This window comes from Schistocerca serialis, chromosome 4 (assembly GCF_023864345.2).
Source record: "Schistocerca serialis cubense isolate TAMUIC-IGC-003099 chromosome 4, iqSchSeri2.2, whole genome shotgun sequence".
Lineage (NCBI taxonomy): Eukaryota > Metazoa > Arthropoda > Insecta > Orthoptera > Acrididae > Schistocerca > Schistocerca serialis.
The window spans coordinates 475,444,805-475,465,279 of record NC_064641.1 but is presented as its reverse complement, the minus strand read 5'-3'; the positions used below and the strand labels follow the sequence as shown (position 1 = coordinate 475,465,279).

Sequence of the window (20,475 nt, the reverse complement as noted above, 5' to 3'; positions counted from 1 at the left end):
AAACGGACAGGGGATTAGAAGTATAACTATATGAAGATGCTATCTGTTCTTTCGGACATGTCCGAAAGAACAGATACCATCTTCATGTAGTTAAGGCTGACCGGCCATTGACCTCCTTCTTCTTCTGTGCTGGATGCACACGCATTGTCCGAACTCTTACGGGACTCGGTAAGATTGTCTGCCGCGAGTAATGGGAGGAATGTGGGTCTCACGGGGAGCGTGCAAGGGATAAATCCCTGCAGTCGCACTATCCTCTGTGCCCTCGGTGGCTCAGATGGTTAGAGCGTCTGCCATGTAAGCAGGAGATCCCCGGTTCGAGTCCCGGTCGGGGCACACATTTTCAACTGTACCCTTTGATGTATATCAACGCCTGTCGACACTTAGAGTCTTGAGTTAATTATCATTTCATTCTGAAGTATAACGTTGGTGCAGGTTGTTGAGGATGACGAAACACAGTTACGTTAATAATTAGTGACACGTCCAATGAATGTGTAAGCTGTTACATAAATACTGAAAGCACAGGGAGAGATAAGAGCGAACACCGCAAGACTGCCGAAATTGCGCATTGAAAGTGACAAGCAGGATGCTTGACTTTAAAATCGCGTACTCGACTCCTGAAGGGAGCGAATTAACTTCTTGCCTCAACTACGACTTCGCATGCTACGATATCCTATCTTACCGAACATATGGATTGTCATTTCAGCCCTCTCTTTCTACTTAATGCTTAAGTACAGACACCCTTCTAGTGGCAGCAAGGCTCGTCTCAACAGTAATCCTCCCCCTCCCCCCCCCCCCCCCCACCGTCTTAACCTGGAGTCTTATATCTCCGAAAATCTAAAGTTAAATCATTACTCTGCAAAAGTCTACAGTAAAGTGTTTCTTCATCAAAAGCCTATAGAGAAGTGTTTACTCTCCCGAAGTGTAACATTAAGGTCCTCCTCCTGGTCGGCCTGGAACCTTGCAGTTTCTCGTCAGAATTTTGACAAAAATTCCAAGTGCTGGCCAGTAAAACTCAAGCGAAGCTGTTAAAGAATCTCTTTCTCTCGTATATTTTCTCAGTATTGAAACAATGGGGCTGTCAGCTATGGAGGAAGCCAGAGACTCTTTCCCACTCCATGCTACAATTCTAAAAGGGGTCTATCCCATGCTCTGCATGTAGACATGGAAAGGAAATGCGGGTTTTCCAGAACATAACAGTACGACCCAAACAGAAGGCTGGATTCTGAATGTTTACACCAACGTTATTCCGAGGCGTCGTAACGGCACCTGGCTGGAGATCTGATATCTTGCTAAAACTCTTTTGCGAAGAATTTCATGTTTCTTTCGACATAAGCACTCCTGTCGAATGAGCTGGGGGAGTGAACAGACGGGAATGCCAGTTTGGCTACCTGAGGCTCATGGCAAATTCCTCGTAAAAGGACCACTACCTTGCGCAGGCAGCTTGTAAGCTTTCAACTCTTCTAAACCTCCACCGTAAAACAAAGGAAAGGCAGAGAAAGGAACAGTGTAATGAACACAGCCACTGGCAATGTTAATCCAGATCTGCAGTTACAGAGCAGTATAACTGAACGATGTAACTGAACGACTACTTGGTCAAGAAAATTTGCGTATCATCCTCTGAAATACGTTAGTGGACAGTTTCAGAGAAAATGGCCACGTTACATTACCTCCTTTCGGAGTAAAATAACGGATGTTCTCGAATGAGATTTAACAACACGTTGGGCAAACGTGACCCACTGGCCCCTCTCCCCTCCCCCGCACCCCCACTACTAGAAGGGCTCTGGTTGTCACTCCGCTGTACAGTACACTACAATACTGCATGCTCGGGAAATAGGTAGCTGCAGTGTGGCGGAGCGAATGAGAAACAACCGGTACGCGTGAAAAATCTTGACTGGAAGGAAGAACTGGGAATAAATGTGGTCTATATTTTCGCGCGGGATCGAGTTCTGGGACTGACGTCTTTCAAGTGTGCTTCTTCTCCTCAAAGTACGAGGTGAAGTCGGTGATGTTAGTGCTGCCTGTGTGTAGCCGGGGTTAGTGGTCGTGTATCTGTAATTCCTCCTTCAAGTCAAACTTTCTTTATTTGTCTTACATGCACAAGATTTCTAAGTAACCTCTTTTCCCTTTAATGTACGTATGATCAGCTACTTCTGAACTGTCGTAATTCCACAGCCTGAAAGTGTCTTTGGTTTACTTGTATCTAACCTAAAATGTTCTTGTCTGTCCAGTATCCTTTGCCTCATATAAGGTGCAAGGGATTTTATATACTTCCAATTTTTCATATTTTATCATATTGTTACCGAAGTTATGCCTCAGGTTATAGGTCAACAAATTATTCATATAAACATTTCATAAGCTTCAGTCTTCTATCGTCCTGCTTTCTCAAAGTCGATACTTCTGCTTCGTACGAGGCCACGCTCCATACCAGGAATTCCACTAGTCAAATAGCGGAATTCTAAATTGTATCAATTTCGTGCTCCACATGTGCTTTTCTGTCGCAACTTTTTCTGTATTTCCTCTATATCCTCTTCTGTATTATCAACAAATAAAGGCATGTCATCTACGTATCGTTTGTAATAGATACTTTTCTTTCCCTTACATCCTGGTGAGATTTTAAAGTTTTATCTTCCAAGTCATAAATAAAATTGTAAGATATTGATCCTTAAATAATGGAACAACAGCAAAAGCATGTTTTGAATGTAAAACATCTGGATGAAAGTGAAATAGTAATTATCTGTAACAGACCTAAGAATTCTGTTCCTCTTGCCTGGAAATTTTATTGTATTTAAGGAAATTCCTTCAAATAACCTCAGCCGTTCTTCTAACGGGAACAATGGAATACAAGCTCTTAGCCTCAAGTGATACTCAGTACTACCTCACATCCGAAAAATGCGTAATTCAAATTTCTTTGCAAGGGGTCCTTCCGTATAAAACTGAGAGAAAGATATTTTTAACGAAAGAACCGTTGTTGCCCCAGGCGGTATAGTAAGTAAAAGGAGAATTAACTAACGGGGGATACTACCTGGCTGAAATCGATAGCTTGATATTGTAATACCTCGTAAAATTCCTTACTTTATTACAACATGAGAAGAGATGTTTACACATCAATAAAAATTAAGGGGCTAAGAAATATTTAGTTTTATTACTAAAAATTTTTCGGCAATGGTACATTACATTTGTATGAAACACTTTGTATAAAAAATTAAGTTCTCGGCTAAAACCAATAAAATATGTTTGTCATCCATCGTGGATACGGGACAGCGCCGGTCATACATTTACCAAAGAAAAATCACCAAACAGCAGTATGTTTTCAGAAGTGTCACTTAATTTACACGATCAGTTTCGGCATCTCATTAATGCTATCTTCTGGCCCCTATGCACTCCATGTGCATATCAGATATATAACTGCATGCTTAACCGGAGCCACCAAAACATGGATTCCGCAAATTTTTTATGTGGAGTGTGTACTTCGAAGACATCGGGTGTTTGGTGATTTTTCATTGGTAAAAATAAAATGTGTTGTAATGAAGTGTTAGTTTTCCTATGTTTTATCACATTTGCCACATGCCATTCTGGCTTTTGTTTCGTAAGATTTCCGCCGTATATCGACAGCGTTACAGTTCCAATGTGACCTGAAATCGGCTGTCGGTTTTCCTGGGTCATGGTGCTGCGGCTCACTCAGCTGAAATATGACACAGTGCACCTCATTTCCCCCTACCTGCCAGTCCCCCTTGGATACAATGTTGGTAAAAATTTTTTAAAAGGATCAAACGTAAATCTATTCAAATTTAAATTTTCTGAAATGTTCTCCACTTTTTTTTCTAAGTATTAATAGCAGCTATTAAAAAGTTTATTATATTGCTGAACATCAGTTAAAATATTCCGGGCAATATTGTGGCTGGCCGATTGATTGGAATTAGCTGCTAGCGCTCGCCTGGCAACTAGGGGGTGAGGAACAGGAGAACTAATTGCACTCACTGTCATTAAAAGCAATCGAATTACGTACTGCGAGGCTTCCTAACTACATGCGATAATACCATTATAACTGCAGCTGTTGTTAGCCATTTATTCTGTACTCGCGGCGAAAACGCCATTTATACCTGCTCTCCTGCAAAGGGTAAACTTCTGTCTACAAAGCTGAAGGTCACAGATACTCCATGTAGTACTGTCACCGCAAGGAGCAGCATGTTTGGATCGTGTGTTGTACACTCTTTACACTCTAGGTATACATATGTAGCTTTTGTTGAGGCAACTATGTAATTTAACAGTCTTTGTAATGTTGTTATTATGTCTTCAGTCGGTCGTCGTGTGACTAGGGCCTCCCGTCGGGTAGACCATTTTCCTGTTGCAAGTCTTTCGATTTGACGCCACAACGGCGACTTGCGCGGCGATGGGGATGAAATGATGATGATAACACCCAGTCCGTGAGCGCAGAAAATCACCGACCCAGCCGGGAATCGAACTTGGGCCCTTAGGATTGACATTCTGTCGCTCTGTCCACTCAGCTACCGGGGACGGACACGTCTTTAGTAAGGAGAGTGGATTGATGCTGCTCTCACCGCTAGTCTATCCTGTGTAAGCCTGTTCGTCTCTGTCTAACTACTACAAAGTACATCCATTTGAACTCACGTGTTCATGCCTTGGTGTCCCACTACAATTTTCAACACCCCCCCCCCCCCCTCCACAAATTCCTTCCACTACCAAATTAATTATTCATTGATGTCTAAAGGTGTGTTCTATCAACTAATTCCTTCTTTTCGTCAAGTTGTTCCATTAATTTCTCTTTTCCCCAATTCTGTTCAGTACCTCCTAATTAGTTTTCGATACACACATTTAATCTCCAACACTCCAACATTCTTCTGCAACACCCCATTTCAAATGCGTCTATTCTCTTCTTCTCTGCACCATTCATCGTTCACGTTTTACTTCCGTGCAAGGCTACATTCCATACAAATGCCTTCAGAAAATATTTTCTAACATTTACTTTTATATTCAATATTAACAAATTCTTTTCTTCAGAAACATTTTTCTTCCTATTGCCTATTTGGATTTTATATTTTCTAATTTGGACACTGTCACTTATCTTGCTGCTCAAATAGCGAAACTCTTATATTATTTTTAGTGTCTACATTCTATAACTATTACACAATAAAAAAAGTTCGCACCACGAAGGTGTTATTCGAATAGGGCGGAAATCAGTATATGTAATGTTCTTGTACAGACAAAGAAATTAATAATTTCGGAACAAATTGGAAGATTTATTGAAGACAAAGAGCTTCACAAATTGAGCAAGTCAATAGCGCGTTGGTCCACCTCTGTCCCTATAAGCAATTATTTGGCTTGGCATTGATTGATAGAGTTGTCGGATGTCCTCCTGAGAGGTACCGTGCAGATACTGTGCAATGGGCGCGTTAGATCTTCAAAATCTCGAGACCGTTGAAGGACCCTGGCGATGATGCTGCAAACGTTCTCAGCTGCTGAGGGATCTGGCGACGTCTCTGGCCAATATATGGTTTGACAAGCGGAAGATCAGCAGTAGAGACTCTCGCAGTATGCGGACGATTAGTATCTTGCTGAAATATAAGCCCTTAATGACGCGCGATGAAAGTCAACGAAACAGGATGTACTATATTCGACGTACCGCTGTGCTGTAAGGACGCCGCGGATGACAACCAAAAGGATCCTGTTATGAAATGTAATGGTGCCCCAGTCAGGCTGGTATTCCACCGCTGTCCGCTGCGTCTCCAGACACATCTTCGTTGGTTGCTCGTTCTCATTTCGAAGCGGAACTCATCATCACCGAAGACAATTCTATTTCAATCAGTAATCGATGACATTACAGGCCGAAGACGTGTCTCGAGACGCGCCGGACAGCAGTGGGATACGAAACTGACTGCCGCCCGCCATACGGCCCTACAACCAGGAGTTATGGTCTGGGGTGACACTGAATTTCATTTCATAGCAGGATCCTCTTGGTTGTCATCCGAGCCACCCTTGCAGCACGGCGGTACGTCGGCGATATTCTACGCCCCGTTTTGCGGCCCTTCATGGCAAACCTTCCAGAGCTTATATTCCAGCAAGTTGATGCCCGTCCAAACACGACGAAAGTTTCTACTGCTTGTCTTCGAGCTTGCCAAACCCTACCTTCGCCCACAAGGTCGTCGGACCTCTGCTCAATTGAGAAAATTTGGCGCATTATGGGCAAGGCTTTCCAACCAGCTCGGCATTTTGACGACCTAACGCGCTAGAATTTGGCACGATATCCCTCATGTGGATATCCAACAACTCTATCAATCAATGACAAGCCGAATAGTTGCTTTCATAAGGGCCAACAGCTGGACCAACGCGTTACTGACTAGCTCAATTTGTGAAGTTCTTTTTGTATTGAATAAATAATCAAACTTTTCTGAAATTATAATCATTTTTTTGTCAATACATGTACAACACATATACCGATTTCATTCCTAAACGGTACATAATTTTGTTATATCCTACAGTGTATTTTCGTTGCCGGCCGCTGTGGCCGAGCTGGTTCTAGGCGCTTCAGTCCGGAACCGCGATGCTGCTACGGTCGCAGGTTCGAATCCTGCCTCGGGCATGGATGTGTGTGTTGTCCTTAGGTTAGTTAGGTTTATGTAGTTCTAAGTCTATTGTATTTTCGTTTTGTTTTTGTTCGTTTTATAAACTGTCTACAGGGTAATATCCGTTGCATTCAGCTGATCTTTCAAGTCCTTTGCCGTCATGACAATGTCATCGGTAAGCCTCAGAGTTTTTATTTCTTCCCTCTAAACTGTAATTCTCTTTCCAAAATTGTCCTTGCTATCATTTACTGCTTACTTAGTCTACGGAGTAAATAACGTCAGTGACAGGCTACAACTCTGTCTCACTCCATCCTCAACTACTGCTTTTCCTTTCATGACCCTCGAGTCTTGTAACTGCCATACAGTTTCCACACAACTTTTAGATAACTTTTCACTCTCTATATTTTCCCCCACCACATTTAGAATTTCAAAGAGTGCGCTCCAGTCGATATTTTCAAAACTTCTCTCTAAATCCACAAATTCTATAAACGTAAGAAAAATCGTTCAAGTGGCTCTAAGCACTATGGGACTTAACATCTGAGGTCATCAGTCCCCTAGTCGTAGAACTATTTAAACCTAACTAACCTAAGGACATCACACACATCCATGCCCGAGGTAGGATTCGAACCTGCGACCGTATCAGCAGCGCGGCTCCGTATTGAGGCGCCTAGAACCGCTTGGCCACAGCGGCCGGCATAAACGTAAGATGTGGTTTTATTTAACTTGCCTTCTAAGGTAATTCATGGTGTCAGTATTGTATCGAGCATTTCTACATTTCTCAGGAACCCAAATCGATGTTCTCAAAGGTTGGCATCTACAAATTTTTCCGCTCTTCTGAAAATAATTCGTGTCATTGTTTTTCAACTGTGTGTCATTAAGTTGATGGTTCTTAATGTTCACACCTGTTTGCACCTCCCTTCTTTGAAATACGAATTCTTACATTCTTTTTGGTCTGAATGTGTTCCTCCTGCCTCATATGTCTTCAGGCGAGGTGTAATAGTTTTATTGACATCAGCGAACTTCGACACTCTATCCCTTAACGCAAATGTTTCACAGTTAACAGAATAGACGGAGAATAGATGGGATACAGTGCTTTATTATGTAAACTGAAGGTGGACGGGGGCCAACGGCCTTACTGAAGTGGTAACACCTGTTCCCGTCAGTTCACCGAAGTATAAGCGCTGTCGGGCTTGGCTAGCAGTTGGACGAGTCACAGTCAGACTCTGCAGAGTGATGTCAGCAAGCTGGGTGCACTCAGCCCTTTTGCGGCCAATTGGGGAGCTACTTTATTGAGATGCAGCGGGCGGCCGTTGTGGTCGAGCGGTTCTAGGAGCTCCAGTCCGGAACCGCGCTGCTGCTACGGTCGCAGGTTCGAATCCTGCCTCAGGCATCGATGTGTGTGATGTCCTTAGGTTAGTTAGCTTTAAGTAGTTCTAAGTTTAGGGGACTGATAACCTCAGATGTTAAGTCCCATTGTGCTTAGAGCCATTTGAACCATTTAATCACATTACCCTCCATATACGCATCCGATGACGTCTAATGATGAGGATGACACGGCTGCCGGTCGGTACCGTGGACCTGCAAGGCTTGTTCGGACGGTATTTGGTTTCTGTTTGAAGGTAGAGGGGGGAGAAAGGAAAAGGAAGGGAAAGAACAGATGACATCAGCTGCATCGGGACTTTATGTGGAATCAGAGGCGACGAGTGAAGTATGTGTGCTGGACAGGGATTCGAACCCGGAATCTCCTGTGTATTACGGAGTTGCGTTAACCGCCGCGCCACCCGGAGACGGAGTTTATCATAAATGCCTGGACTAGTTTGGCACGCTCCCCAGCTAAGACAAACTCCCACCTATCCACAGTCCCCGTCTCTGTTCTCCATGCTCGCTAATTTTAGATTCCTGCTGGAGATCGAATGTAAATGTGCATCAGCACTAAGGGTTGTGGATTCACTGCCCATCGTGGCAAATTAATTACATGAACGTGTGGTGCCTTTTCTTTCAAACGTGTCTGAAAGAACAGATACCACACATTCATCTAAGTACTTTTATTGCCACATTTGCCCTTTCAGTGTTGAAAAACATAGATAAATTCATCACCAATTGTGAAATGGAGAGTGGATACATGATGTACACCAATATTACCGGAAACATTTTCTGAGTATTTTGAAGTAACAGACATGTGGTCTCCGGTTGTTAGAGTTGCGTTTCGTTTCATTTTCAACCTCAATTTACCTTTGTATCTCTATTTCACTAAAAAGATTTGCACAACATCTATACAGACATATATGGGTTCAGGACTACTTTGCATACTATTACTCTGCCGTTCCGTTACTTGGGAAGAACGGACACCTAAATCTTTCCTGGCTAACTCTGGCCGGCCGCGGTGGCCGCGCGGTTCTGGCGCTGCAGTCCGGAACCGCGGGACTGCTACGGTCGCAGGTTCGAATCCTGCCTCGGGCATGGGTGTGTGTGATGTCCTTAGGTTAGTAAGGTTTAAGTAGTTCTAAGTTCTAGGGGACTTATGACCTAAGATGTTGAGTCCCATAGTGCTCAGAGCCATTTTTTTTTTTGGCTAACTCTGATCTGTCTTATTTTATCAAAAAGGTCATATCTTCTTATACAGGAGGCATTTAACGCAATGTTTTGTCATTCGAAGGAAAAGCTTGGCGATTGTAATTTCATGAAAAGACCTCGACACATTAAAAATGCCTTTGGTTTAATAATTACCACCCCAACTCCGTATCATATCCGTCATACTATCTCGCCTATTTAGTGATAATGAAAAACGAGCTGCCCTTCTTTCGTGCAACCGAAGTTCACCGGAATATTAGTGCGCACGTGGATGATCTCACACGTTTTATTGTTCGGGGTCAGTTGTCACTTTTCTGATCTTGCAGGTATTTTGTGTAAATCATTTTGTAATTCGATTAGATCTTCCGATTTCACTAGACGATTAATTACTGCATCATCTTAAACAATCTAAGAAGATAGATTAAAACAGCAGATCACCTACAACAGTTCCTTGGGGAACACCAGATATAATTTCGGTTTCGCTAGATGACTCACCGTCGATCACTACGAACAGTGACATTCCAGAAAGGGGAATCCAGAAATAACGAATCCAGTCGCGCAGCTGATACGACACTCCACAGGCAGGCAGTTTGAGAAGAAACCACCCGTGTGGATGATGGTGATGATGATGATAATTGGTTTGTGGCGCACTCAACCGTGCGGTCATCAGCACCCGTACAAAGTACCAATTTTTACACAGTCTAAACTTTTTTCACACTCCAATCAAGCCACTGTCACGAATCATGATGATGATGATGATGATGACAACACAAAGACCCAGCTCCCGGGCAGACAAAATCCCAATCCGGCCGGGAATCGAGCCCTTGGCCCCGAGATCCAGAGGCAGCAACGGTAGCCACTCGACCACGAGCTGGGGACACCACCTGTGTGCAACAATGTCAAAGGCTTTCCGGAAATATTGTAATATGAAATCATCTTGATGTCTCGAGTCGATAGCACTCATTACGTCGTGTACGTAACGTGTCAGTTCTTTCTCAAGAACGATATTTTCTTAATCTGTGATGGTTTTTTGTCAATACATCGTTTTCCTTCAAGTAATCCATAATTTTGAGACACAATGTACAGGGTGGTTACAGTTAGATTTTTACTACTTGATCCAGTATAGACAGAAAACTACGCACTGTACGGATATCCAAATTTGGAGAAATGATGTTCAAACTGCGTTGCAGGATTTACGTTTTAGCAGCGTTAGTATCATGACTTGCCGTTAGGCGCCAGTACTGGTAAGGTGACATAGGGCTGTAACACAAACATCAGTGTGCATTTCAGATGCAGACAGTCAACATGGATCTGGACGAGGTGAGCAGGGCTTTAGTCGTAAAGCTGTTTTATCAAAACAACAGCAGCAGAGGTGCTGGTCTTCCTGACTATCGACGCATTAACAAAATGAAGAACATGATTCGCATTAACTTGCGATTTGGAAAATATCCCTAGGAGAGGCCGACTGCCAGTTGCGCCACAAATTTTTGAAGAAGTTAGTGTTTACATGGCTGACAACACTGGAGGTAACGTGTGATCTAAAGAAGTGTACGAGTTCTGTAATGATAACAGAACACTCCATAGTCCACTGTTCGAAAAGTTGGGCAGTAGTAGAGCAATCTCTAGTGCTGTTCCAGGTTCTCATGGATGTAGATGTGCATCATACTAAAAAGTCTAGATTATTTCAAGATGACGCCTAGCATATACTACAAAACAGGCGCAAATTACTAGTAATTTATTAAAACGTGAGCATGTCCAATATTTCACTCTCAAAACAATATTGTCCTCAGATATGACATGTATTTGACATTTTCGCTTACTTCGTTCATTGCAGAACGGTAGTTTCATATCAGAGTACAGTTGTCTATAACTTGATATAAATGTCTGAATAACTGTTCTATTAGCACACAGCCGCATCTGTGCTACGACAATACTTTCGTCGTAGGTGATGATTAGAAGTGGTTCATGATAACACAGAGACTCGCTTGAACGGCTCTACAATCAGACATAAATACACTGAAGCAAGAAAAAACGTATAGGCATGCGTATTCAAGTACGGAGATAGGTAGAATACGGCGCCGCCGTCGACAACACCTATATAAGACAACAAGTGTCTGGCGCAGTTACTGGTGCCACAGTCGAGGGTTATCAAGGTTTGGTTTGAACGTGTACCGTGAATATCAGGAATCCGGTATAATATCAAATCTCAGACATCGCTGCGGCCGGAAAGAGATCCTGCAAGAACGGGGCTAACGACGACTAAAGAGAATCGTTCAACGTGACAGAAGTGCAAACCTTCCGCGAATTGCTGCAGATTTCAGTGCTGGGCCATTAACAAGTGTCAGCGTGCGAACCATTCAACGAAACGTCATCGCCACGGGCTTGCGGAGCCGAAGGCTCACTCGTGTACCCTTGATGACTGCACGACACAAAGCTTTACGCCTCGCCTCGGCCCATCAACACCGACAATGGACTGTTGATGACTGGAAACATGTTGCCTGGTAGGATGAGTCTCTTTTCAAATTGTATCGAACGGATGGACGTGTGAGGGTATGGAGACAACCTCATGAGTCAATGGACCGTGCATGTCAGCAGGTGACTATTTTAAGCTGCTGCAAGCTCTGTACTGGTGTGGGACGTGTGTAGTTGGAGTGATATGGGACCCCTGATACATCTAGATACGACTCTGACAGGTGACGCGTGCGAAAGCATCTTGTCTGATCACCTTCATCCATTCATGTGCATTGTGAATTCCGACGGACATGGGCAATTCCAGCAGAACAATGCGACACTGCACACGGCCAGAAATGCTAAAGAATGGCTCTAGGAACACTATTCTGAGTTTAAACACTTCCGCTAGCCACCAAACTCTCCAGTCATGAACATTATTGAGCATATATGGGATGCCTTGCAACGATCTGCTGGGAAGAGATCTCCACCCTCTCGTACTCTTACGGATGTATGGACAGCTCTGCAGGACTCAAGGTGTCATTTCCCTTCAGCACTATTTCAGACATTGCTCGAGTCCATGCCACGTCGTGTTGGGGCACCTCTGCGTGCTCGCAGCGGCCCTACACGATATTGGGCACGTGTACCTGTTTCTTTGGCTCTTCAGTGTATCTTTCCGACAGTGGCGGCGAAAGGAAAGACATGGGGACGTTTCTACGCCGACGTCTCCGATTCGTTAATGCTTTTGGCAACGACAGTCTACTTGTGGTGCTGTCGTGTGGTACCAATTTTTGCTTAAGATCTCTTTCTGCTGACTACACCACAGGTTTTAACCTGAAACTTAAACATGGTATGCAATTAACGAATGTTACCCTCTGGTAAGGAAATTAAAATATATTTCTTTCAATGGTTCAGTTGATATTTCTCTTCCGCCAGTCCTTACAAATGTTTCCACATAATTTTGCACTTACTCTCGTTGTCGTACGACCATTCGCTTTTCGTGGAGGCTCTCTCAAGTAGCGAAAGTTTAATTATAACCACTCTGTGTATTTCAAAATAGTTCTAGACATTGATGTCAATCATATGGACCTATAGATCGGCGATTTACTTCTGTTTCAAAACTTACTTGCATATGAAAACTCTGTGTCTGACCAACACTCGAAATCTAGACCTTTGCCTTTCGCGGGTAAGTGCTCTACCGACTGAGCTACTGAAGCACGACCCACGACCGGTCCTCATAGCTTCAATTACGGCAGTACCTCGTCTCCTACCTTCCAAACTTAGCAGAAGCTCTCCCGCAACTGACACAAAGTCTGGACCGAAAGACTTGCCTTCATTAGCTGAGCTAAATTGCCTCGCTACACCGATGGCGTCTTCATCAAATTTTTTCATGTTGGTAGCCGCTCCTGATTGGAAATCTTGAATATATACTGCATTTTCTTTGGCGAAAGAATTTCGGAAACATTGCAAATATCGGCAGTGTGTGCTGTGTGTCTTGTTCAGAAACCAATTTGTTCTCTGTACTTGCTGCTGAAAACGGTACTGCCCTCGAAATTCTTCATCCTCGGGCTTTCATTCGGAACTACTCGGTTCCGTCCTGCCTTTGTGTTCCCAGCAGTGTTACTTGTATGTTGACAGTGATAAACAGCACAATGGATAGGTTTACTGATAACGTAATAAGAAATGCGTTTCGTATTGTACGTTTTAGTGATTCCATATTACAGGCTTTTTCACTATTATGAAGATATTTTTACATAAAAAGGTAGTCAGGGTAACAATCTGAATGAATCGTAATTACATGATTACTATGTAACGACCACCGGAGACCATAGGTCCCTTATATCAAAATACTGAGAAAATATCCTTGAACAATCTCCGAAATTTCCTCCATGAGTTGGGGTCCACCTCGTATAATTATGACAGTTAGCTGTTCTCTTGAACTTGTGTACTTCCCAATATTTATTTCATTTTACACAGGTTCACATAGTGATGAGCTAATATTTACGATTTTGTGACTTGTTTAATAAGTTTCGTCACTAGGTAACTCGATAATGTTTGGAAAGCTAGCAAATTCTTCTCTATGCCCTTTCTGCTACCACTATCTTCTTTTACAAATACATATTTCTGATGTAAAGATTATGTATTTACACAGAAGAGCCAAAGAAACTTGTAGACGCGCCTAACATCGTGTAGGGCCCCACGAACACACAGGAGTGCCGCAACACAACGTAGAGTGCACTCGACTAATGTCTGAAGTAGTGCTGGAAGGAACTTACACCATGAATCTTGCAGGACTGTCCATATACCCGTAAGAATACGAGGGGTGGATATCTCTTCTGAATAACACGTTGCAAGGCATCCCAGATATACTCGGTACCGTTCATGTCTGTGGAGTTTGATGGCTAGCGGAAGTGTTTAAAGTTAGAACACTGTTCCTAGAGCCATTATGTAGTAATTCTGGACTTGTAGGGTGTCCCATTGTACTGCTGGAATTGCCCATGTCCGTCGGAATGCACAATGGACATGAATGGAAGCAGGTGATCAGACAAGATGCTTCCGTACGTGTCACCTGTCAGAGTCGCATCTAGACGTATCAGGGGTCCCTTATCTTTCCAACTGCACACACCCCACACCATTACAGAGCACGTAGCGGCTTGAACAGTCCCCTGCTGATATGCGGGCCCCATGGATTAGTGACGTTGTCTTCACATCCGTACACGTCCATCCATTCGATACAATTTGAAACGAGACTCGTCCGACCAGGCAATACCTTTCCAGTCATCAACATTCCAATGTCGGTGTTGACGGTCCCAGGTAAGTTGTAAAGTTTTGTGTCGTGCAGTCATCAAGAGTACACGTGTGGGCCTTCGGCTCCGAAAGCCCATATCGAGGATGTTTCCTTGAATGTATCGCACGGTGACACTTGCTGATGGCCCAGAACTGAATTCTGTAGCAATTTGCGGAAGAGTTGCACTTCTGTCACGTTGAACGATTTTCTTCAGTCGCCGTTGACCACGTTCTTGTAGGATATTTTTCCGGCTGTAGTGACATCTGAGATTTGATGTTTTACCGGATTCCTGATATTTACTGTACAGTTGTGAAATGTTGTATGCGAAAATCCTCCGCTTCATCGACCTCGTAGATGCTGTGTCCCATCGCTCGTACTAACACTAACACCACGTTCAAGCTCACTTAAATCTTGATAACCTGCAATTGTAGCAGCAGTAAACGATCTAACAACGGTGCCACACACTTGTTGTATTATATAGCCGTTACCAACAGAGCGCCGTATTCTGCCTGTTTACATATCTCTGTATTTGAATCTGCATGCATATATCAGTTTGGAAGGCGCTTCAGTGTAATTTGCTGTTCCACAGAAGTTCAGTACAGTTGTTTTACGTGCACCCTTCTAGCCGAAATTGTTAGAATAATGAAAGTGATAATTCTATGTCGAATAATGTGTTATTTCGTAGTCTTCTTTTCTGCCGCATAGTCCTTCTGAAAGGATATGGAGCTTCAAGAATTTTGAGGTAAGGAATTTTTTTAAAATTACAACCATACTAAGCGAGAAAACTCAATGGAGGTCGTTGACATTATTCTTGAGCCGGCAGTGATCGTTTTTGTGGTATTCATTGAATGCTAGAAACCTTTCTAGTTGCACTCAGTCTAACCTTAAGAATTTTCAGTCTTTTATTTAACCATAGTACCCTCCGTAGGAAAAAAGGTACTAGAAACTAATTTTGAATCTTAACAAGGACTGGCCTTGTGAAATATTGTTATCGTAATGAGGCAATCTCTTTTTGTATTTAAGAATGAGAGGGTCGCTGCAGTGTAAATAACAGCATAACAAACTTGACCATTAGTCACCAGATTCTCAAACTTTTGTTCCCATAACAAAATACCATCAAAAGCAAAATGTAATTTTTATTAATTAAGTGATTTTGTAGCAGTATGACATACACTTTTCCTCAGTTAAACAGACCATCTGAAGCCATTTCGCAGTCAGACGCACCACCAATTGCAGCCTTAATGAAATCGCCCTTTATAGTGAAATGAGGGAAATAGAATAATTAACAAATCAAAATTGCCTGAGGGAGCAGATATTAGGCGTATGATGTTTACTACATGGCCAACAAAAATCAGGGGTCGAAAAAAGGTTTTGAAAAACAAATGTACGTTCCAATAGAGAACAAAATGTAAATTTCAGTGTCCGTCGCCTTTTACTATTTGAACCTAATGTTTCCCTCAAATCTTAGTGTTACAATTTTTAGTTATATGTTTAGACTCGACGCGCAGGTTGTTGTAACCGTCGTCATCTGTCACAATTTTTTAGTCGAAACGTACAGTCACTATGACACTATGCCGTCAGTCGTTATTACATTCTTTCTTGGGATAAATATTTCCCGTATTTCTCTGTAAGGATTGGAAAAATCAATGGTTTCATCGCCTGGTATAACGTTACTGTAGGAGAGTTGGCAAATGTAGGCTTAGGATGTAACCTCGTACAAATTCGAAAAATTGCAGCAAGAAACAGGCGCTTCATTTTTTAAAACGAACGTATCATTGGTATACGAAGCCAGTGAATTGTAATTACTAGGTGGATATAAGGTGCAACTGATATGAAAAAAAAAATGTTTTCTAGGGTAACTCACAAATATTTCAGCACATCTGTACCATCATCAGCAGGTTTTCTTTATTGAAATCTGTGAAATGTGGACATATGTATTTTAAGTGGTAATTAATCTACGAAAATTAGGCCTAAAGAACAGTTTTTATGTTATTATCTTAATTATACATTATACGCTCATGTAGGACCATTTGTAGATTATCATATGGTTTTAGGTTGTCATCTGCAACCAAACGATGTTAAAATGAATTTGGTTTGCGAGTTAACACAACACTTTATGTTTAAGTGTAATTCTGTTGTGTCAGGATATTTCGCCTGTATATTTGGTATTACTTACATTTTGATTTGGCAGATACTTTATTTTTTGCGTTTTCATGAGTCATTGAGAAGCACACACAAATACTGCATATATTTTGTCGATTTTTTTTTGTAACGAACACTTTCCACTTGACCAAAACAAAGTGCAAACAGAAGGACACATGATAGACAACACAACGCAGAGAAGGCTCAGAACACAGGAAACACCCACAGATAAATTCAACAGATCGGGCATATATGAACTCAAATACTACACATGCCAATCAGTATACTTTGGACTAACGTGCTAGAATTTTAAGACAAGATATTGAGACAAGCTCAGGGCCCTGAGAACTAACAGCTCACACTGCTGACCACCTAATAGCCCAACTACAATAGAAAAAGATTAAAAGATACTAAATTCTAGTCACATAAAGTGACTATACCATAAACTAACAAGCTTCCATATACAAAACGCAACAACAAATATAAACGAATATACCACGCAATGAAAAGGCACCGTGTAACTCAGTGGAGGAGCCTTACACAAAATACAACAGAAACAGTTAATAAACGCAAGTACGCACGCACGCACACACACACACACACACACACACACACTCACACACACACACACACACACACACACACACACACACACACACACACAATGACAACGTTTACATTGTGTTTTGATACAGTGAAAAGTATTCGTTACAGCTAAAATTATGGAAAACATGTGTAGTATTTGTGTGTGCTTCTCAATAGCTCATGAGAAAACAAAAGAAAAATACGCCAAAGCGAAACGAAAGTAATAAGATATTCACGAAATATCCTGACACAACATAATTGTGTTTAAACATAAAGTGGTGAAATCAGATGGAAGTGTAGGGTTCCAGAGATCTTTTCATGTCCCAGACATACATATAGATTCAGTTCGGTTGGCATGATGTTTTTGTGTTATAGGAGGTGTCTGATGGGAATAAACAAGGAATCGCTTCATGGGAAACACAAGCAGATACCGCCTAAAGTAATATAGGTATGTGAACAGGGGAATTTTCTAATTCACATCTTAGTATGGCCTCCACGATGCTTCATAATAGGAATAGTGTCGTTTTATCTGCTGCCTCACTGGAGTCGTTAGAAGTTATCATAGTATGCTAAGTAGCCACCTATCATTTCGAGAGGGTGAAATGGCGGGAATGAAAACGCGCCGCAGACTACTCTCTGGGAGTGGAGTTGGGTTGTTCAGTTCCCGGGCCGGCTGTGCTGTCGCAGCCGACAGAGCTTTTTCTTGCTGGTCGGTGAGCGGAGGGGGGGGGGGGGGGATGGTGGGGGAGGGGGGGGGGGGCGTCTCGTCCTTTTACTGCCGCCAGGCATGCGGGGCGCCACGGCGCTCTGTTATGTGGTCGGCTTGCGGGTTTCCGCAGATTTACTCTGGCGAACGTGTTGTAGCCGTCGATACTGCCACCGCCACGCAGCCATTGCCTTCTTTTGCGCCTTAGGCTCTTTTTCACATTCCCATCGATCAAGTGCCATCTACAGTGATCTCTCAAAGACCTTCAATTGAGTAGATCATGATACTCTCTAAGATAAACTTAAGTTTTATGGAATTGACGACTTTACACACTGCCTGTTGTGATGAATAAGTCAGACAATGCCCCAAAGGTGGAAAATGTTATTTACTGGGGTAATAATCACATAGGGGTTCCCCTTAACATTCAACAAGCTAAATCGGTACTTTTTGCAGGTTACAATAGTTTTGTAATAAATGCCGTTGTAGAGAAAGCAACGAAAATGATAGTAAATGATATTTTTCAAAGAATTATTAAGTGGTTCTCTGAAAATGAACTCTTCCTAAATTTTGAGAGAAACACACTACATTCACTTCTGTGCAACATATAGTCACAGCAACAGCTGATGAAGCACATGATGAGTCAGTAAGTATGGTAGAATGTTCCAAATTTTTGGGTGTGCATATAGATGAAAACTTGAACCGGAAGAAGAAAACTATGTAGTTCATTCACTTTTCCTCTTCGTATAATAGCTAACCGTGGAAACAAAAACATCAGCTTCGTGAGATATTTTGCATATTTCCACTCTGCAACGTCGTACGGGATAATTTTCTGGGGTAACACATTGCATAGACAGAAACTACCGAATGCGCAAAAGCGAACAGTAAGAATGTGTGGTGTTCACCCATGGACGTTATGTAGGTGCCCTTTCAAAGAGCTAGGCTTTTTAACTGTACTGTCACAGTACATATTTTCGCCGGTGAAATTAATCACAAATAATCCATCCCTATTTGATAAGAACAGTGATGCACATATCTACAACGCGATCTTAATACCCATTTTTAAAGCTGTCAGTGGCTCAGAGAGAAAGTTCAATACGAAAAACAAAAATAAATTATCCTTTGCCCAATAACATAAAACGTCTGGCAGGTTACAAAACAAGTTCTAAATCTAATTTAAAATCGTTTCTTCTGTGCAACTCGTTCCATTTTTGCTTAAAATCTTGTTTTTAGGTGTAGTTGCGTAAGTAGGAACAAAGTGATGTTTTCTATAATGTTAATAGTAATCATCTATGCATACATAACCTGTAAATCGACTCGTTTCACATGATTTCGATAAAAGAATCGTTCATATGATCTATACAACATGTAACTAACTATGTAACGAACTATGTAACTAACTAACTCTCCTCCTATACTCAACAAAGAAGTTTTGCATCACCTTGGTTCCGAGAATTCTGGAACCTGTACAGAAAATTGAAATAGAGATCAACATAAACATCATATACGCCCTTTTCATTGCTCATGAAAACCACACATTGCATGTTGTACCACCATACAGCGAGACCTTCAGAGGTGGTGGTCCACATTGCTGTACACACCAGTACCTAGCAGCACGTCCTCTTGCGTTGATGCATGCCTGTATTCGTCGTGGCATACTATCCACAAGTTCATCAAGGCACTGTTGGTCCAGATTCTCCTACACCTCAACGGCGATTCGGCGTAGATCCCTCACAGTGGTTGGTGGGTCACGTCGTCCATAAACAGCCCTTTTCAATCTATCCCAGGCATGTTAGATAGGGTTCATGTCTGGAGAACATGCTGGCCACTCTAGTCGAGCGTTGACGTTATCCTGAAGGAAGTCATTCACAAGATGTGCACGATGGGGGCGCGAATTGCCGTCCATGAAGACGAATGCCTCGCCAATATGCTGCCGATATGGTTGCTCTATTGGTCGGAGGATGGCATTCACGTATTGTACAGCCGTTACGGCGCCTTCCATGACCACTAGCTGCGTACGTCGGCCCCACATAATGCCCCCCAAAACAGCAGGGAACCTCCACCTTGCTGCACTCGCTGTACGGTGTGTCTAAGGCGTTCAGCCTGACCGGGTTGCCTCCAAACACGTCTCCGACGATTGTCTGGTTGAAAACATATGCGACACACATCGATGTGTTGTTGGGCCTATCTGTACCGCGCTGCATGGTGTGGTGGTTGCAAAGATGGACCTCGCCATGGACGTCGGGAGTGAAATTGCGCGTCATGCAGTCTATTGTGCACAGTTTGAGTCGTAACACGACGTCCTGTGGCTGCACGAAAAGCATTATTCAACATGGTGGCGCTGCTGTCAGAGTTCCTCCAAGCCATAATCCGTAGGTAGTGGCCATCCACTGCAATAGTAGCCCTTGGGCGGCCTTAGCGAGGCACGTCATCGACAGTTCCTGTACTTCCTTATCTCCTCCATGTCCGAATAACATCGCTTTGGTTCACTCCATGACGCCTGGAAATTTCCCTTGTTTAGAGCCCTTCCTGGCACAAAGTAATAACGCGGACGCGATCGAACGGCGGTATTGACCGTCTAGGTATGGTTGAACTACAGACAACACGAGCCGTGTACCTCCTTCCTGGTGGAATGACTGGAACTGATCGGCTGTCGG

The 20,475-nt window shown here is 42.8% G+C and overlaps 1 protein-coding gene and 1 non-coding gene across 2 annotated transcripts in view; one reads left to right on the top strand and one right to left on the bottom strand.

The window, feature by feature from the left end:
* The window catches only part of LOC126475150 (GTP-binding protein Di-Ras1), a 1,323,975-nt gene that overhangs the window by 496,247 nt on the left and 807,253 nt on the right, over positions 1-20,475 (bottom strand). The gene's annotated exons all lie outside the window — the stretch shown is intronic.
* Positions 259-333, top strand: Trnat-ugu (transfer RNA threonine (anticodon UGU)). Its single transcript has one exon. It is a non-coding gene; the product is annotated as a tRNA-Thr (tRNA).